A 4,628-nucleotide genomic window follows, 5' to 3' on the forward strand; every position below is an offset into this window, starting at 1 on the left:
GCCTGGGTATAATGATCCCTTGCACATCACACAGGAAGTCCTGTCTTTCCACACTCTACAGAATTCGTCCCCAGTGTTGAATTTTCTCACCCTGGAAGTTCTACCTGCTTCGGTTGACATGGTCAGAATTTACAGAGGTTGCATGCCTAGGTCACTCTTATAGATTTATGGGGGTTGGGAGAATGGGTTGATTTATTCTAGTGAAATAGGAATCATAAGGAAAGAAAGGCATTTAGGCAGTAACTGCAGAGTAATGTATTAGAATAAATATGGAGCTGGGATTTCGTATGTGATGGGCTCCCCCTGTGGAGGGTGGATGGAGGCTGGGCACTAGCCCTCACACAGCTAGTAACTCACTGTCTTACCACGAGTGAGCCTTTTTCCTCTCTGAGCCTCAGCTTCCCCTCTGTAAAATGAAGGTGCTTTAGATACAATACCCTCTCCAAGGTCCTTTGAAGCTTTCATAGTCCATGTGCTAGGATTCTGAGTTTAATCAGGTTCAGTGAAACCCATTTAGGGACTGCTTCTACTACTCCCATATGCACTTCCAGAATTCTAAGGAATCTCCATCCAGCAGGCAAGATCTCCATTCTGCTCCTTCCAGGCCTTCCCTCCTCCCTCCCCTGCCATGTTTGTTGGATCAACATCAGTATTAAGATCCATGAACACTCTCTCTGAGATTTTGAGGCTGATAATTAAAAAGCATAATGGGTGGTTTAATAATCCCGTGGCCTCAGTGCAGTTTGCCTCACATTATGAGACCATTTCACCATAAGCTCAATTAAGTTTTCCATGCCCTGGATGGGCTGTCCCAGTAGTTCAAATGATTAGGCAAAATCAGGCTCCTTGGGATGCCAGACAGAGCTGGAGTCTGGCACTGTGCTTGCAGCCTCTTTGGTTCCTGAAGCTAAATTAAAATCCTATTGTCCTGGGTGGTTAATATTTCATGCTCTTGTTTCCAGCAATTAAATTGTGTCATTGTGCCAGAATGAGGAGAGAAGGACAGACCCTCCTAGAGGTACTGAGGTTGTAGCTGCCCTCTCTAGGGGCAGAAGACCAAGAGTCCCCTCAGGGCAGAAGCTGCAACTGCAAAGTGCACCAATAAGGAGTTGTTAGGAATTGGGATGGTGCTCCCCTCTCCTCCCCTCCAAATCCTGACTCACTTTTCTCTGCCACCTCTGGCTACAGCACCACTCTCAAAGTGATGGGGGTAAGGAAGAGAAATATGTAAGTATTCCTTTCTCTAGGCTCTCTCTCCTTAATTTAATGCATGCTCGGGAGACTGGCTCTACTCCCAGCTTGCCCAGCTGTGTGAGTTTAGGCATGTAATTTAACCTCTCTGAACCTCAGTTTCCTTAAGTATAGAATGGAGATACAATAATAATAATAATAATAATAATTCTTTGTATTACTACCTCAAAGGGATTTTGTGAGGAAAGCGCTTTATAAACTATAAGACATCATATAAATGTGAGCTATTTTATACACACACAGATATGGTACTTTAAGATTTAAGCTTTATAAGGTACTTTCCTCTCTTCAACCTCATGAGGTAGTTAGTACAAGTGTTTTTATCCCTTATTTTACATGTGAGAAAACTCAAAGAGGTTCAAAAAATTCAGAATGCTCAGATGGGTTTAGTTATCTGCCCAAGTTCACACAGCTACTTAGTATAGATCCTGAGATTTGAACCTAGCTGACACATCACTCAATTGCCCAAAATTTTCACTGATTCCACATTACCTACAAGAGAAAACTCCTGGTATTTGAGGCCCTGCACAGCCCGCCATGACCCTCTGCCTCCATCCTTTTATCAGCTGATACCCAGCAAGAACTCAGATAGAACTGTCTTACAGTGTCTTAGCTGCTTGCCTCACCCTAGCTCTATGATTTTATTCGTTCTATTTCCTGTCTCTGAAATGTTCTCCCACTCCTTACACCTATCCAAATCCTCCTCATTCTTTGTGGCTCAGCCCAAGTCCCATCTCTTAAGCTTCTACATACCTACTTGTGCATATATGTATACTTACACACACACACACACACACACACATCTCCTTTTGTGTGTTAGCCTCCCCATTAGATTATAAGCTCCTCAAGGGCAAAGACTTTCTTTTTAGTGCCTGGCACACAGTAGGGACTTAATGAATGTTTATTGGGTAGATGGATATAGCACTTTAAGGTTTGCAAAGTGCTTTACAAATATTACCTCATTAAATCCTCACACCAACTCTATGATGTAAGTGCGAATATCCTCATTTTACTGATGAAGAAACTGAGGCAGATAGAGGTTAAGTGACTTGCCCAGGGTCACACAGCTAGTAAGTGTTTGAGCCTGAATTTGAACTTTGGTCTTCCTGACTGTAGATCTAATGGTGTATGCACTGTGCCACCTCACTGCCTCAGTAACAGACTGAGCTGTGATCCCAGTCCCAGACTGGACCACCCAAACCTTAGATAGAGACTGAGTCCCAAACTCCAAACCCTGACATGATTTCTAAGATATTTTTCCAAATATAGGGCTCAGTGATTCTATGAGTATAGGGTAAGAATAAAAAGCATATGAACAATTGGACTAAAACAAAGGAAACCCATAAATAGTGTATTTGAAGGAACATTAGACTGGGAGCTAAGAGACCTATGTTCCAGTCTCGTCTCTGCCACTAACTAACTGCCTGTCATCTAGGGCAGTAACTCTCCCTCACTAGAGCTCCGTTTCTCCAGTTATAAAATGTGGGAGAGAATGATCCCTGGAAGCCACAGAATCACTGAATGTTAGAGCAGGAGGGGATTTAGACATCATCTAATCCAACCCCCTCATTGAATAGATAAGGAAAATGAGACCCAGAAACATGAAGGGACTTTGTGGTGGTTGTATGAAGATCAAGTGTCAAAGCTAAGACTAGATTCCAGGCCTCTTGAGTCTTAAGTTCCATGTTCTCCCATTCAAGCAAAGGCTGGTTGACACCTGAAAATTTAGGGATTAGGCTAAATTAGGTTAAGATCCCTTCCAATTCTAATGTTCTAGGATCTTATGACCCTCTGATCATGTTCCATGGATGTTGTAGGAGCATTGCCTGCCTATATGGGGTGGGAGGCTAGTCTAGATGATCTCTAAGGCCTCTTCTAGCTCTGACATTCTAGGAGTCTGATTGGGATCAGTTAGATGCATGTATAGTAGAAGCAAAAAAGAAGGCAATATTCTATCTGAGGAGAAGGACAAGGGAAATGGGACGAGGGGATGGTGGAGATAGAGTGTTAAACTAACCAATGTTTTCCCAAGGGGCTTCTGCCATTTGCATAAGCAGATTTTTCATTGTTTATTTCTTATTAATTCATATATTATTCATCATCACAGCCATTCCTCTGAATTAGTTCTCATTTTTTTCCCCTTAAGCCTAATAAAAGCAACCAGATTGGCTCCAAAGACCTAAGTCTATTGCTTGGTTCTTCAAGACTTGATATCTCTGAGATATCTTCTGCGTCTGACTTGGCCCCTCAGGCTGATCATCAGCCCAGCATATTTACCTATATGCTAAGTCCTAGTTTATTACACAGTTGCTAATTTCCTTTCCTTTTCTCCTATTTAAAGTCTTTTTCTAGAGGCTCAGAGTTCGAACCAAGATGGCTGCCTCTGTAGACCTGGAGTTGGAGAAGGCTTTCACAGAACTACAAGCCAAAAGTTGTTGATACTTAGCAGAAGCTGAAGCTTGCAGATGTACAGATCAAACAGCTAAATAGAATGAAAAAACATGCACACTTACAGATATAGAAATTATGACTTTGGTAGATGAGACTCACATGTATGAAGGTGTAGGGAGAATATTTATTCTTCAGTCCAAGGAAGTAATTCACAACCAGCTGTTAGAGAAACAGAAGATAGCAGAAGAAAAAAATTAAGGAGCTGGAACAGAGAAAGTCATACCTCGATTGCAATGTGAAGGATGCAGAAGACAACATTTGGGAAATGCTGATGGCCAGAAGGGCACAGTAAAAAGTACCACTAGAAAACCTTTATTCAACCCCCTTCCTCTGCTCCTGTTGGGTGGGACAGAGCAGCAGACTCTGGTTTGCTTTAACCTGGAGGACATTTTGGAAACACTTGCTTTTTTTGGACCATTGTTAGGCGGCTGCCTTCACCCCAGTGGCCTCCTGCACCTCTGGCTGAGCCAACCCATATCCTTGGCCTGGGGCTTGACCATGACCTGCTGAGGGTGAGAGGAGGAGAGTCCTGGGCAAAGGAGGTACCCCCTGCCCAATGACCCCAATGGTACCATTTTTTGTTAACAAATAAAAGGTATCCATCCCCTTCAAAAATAGTCTTTTTCTAATCTGAAATTTTATGCAGGAGTTCTTGCTTTTTTTTTTTCCTGTCATAGGCCCCTTTAGCAGCCTGGTGAAAATTATGGACCTCTACTCAGAATTATATTTTTAAATGCATAAAATAAAATATATAAGATTACAAAGGAAACCTTTGATGATATGATCATCAAAATATTTTTTTAAAAACAAATCCATGAACTCTATGTTAATAGCCACTGCTAGGATCATAGGATTTAGAGCTAGGAGGGACCTTAGAGATAATTCAGATTCAATCTGCCTCATTTTATAGATAAAGAATCGAAGCC

The 4,628-nt window shown here is 42.0% G+C and overlaps 1 pseudogene; it reads left to right on the forward strand.

Annotated features, from left to right (window-relative positions):
• The first annotated feature begins 3,624 nt into the window (after positions 1–3,624).
• On the forward strand, positions 3,625–3,994 carry LOC118845011 (annotated as a pseudogene).
• The last annotated feature ends 634 nt before the right edge of the window (positions 3,995–4,628 follow it).

Source organism: Trichosurus vulpecula, chromosome 3 (assembly GCF_011100635.1).
Source record: "Trichosurus vulpecula isolate mTriVul1 chromosome 3, mTriVul1.pri, whole genome shotgun sequence".
NCBI lineage: Eukaryota > Metazoa > Chordata > Mammalia > Diprotodontia > Phalangeridae > Trichosurus > Trichosurus vulpecula.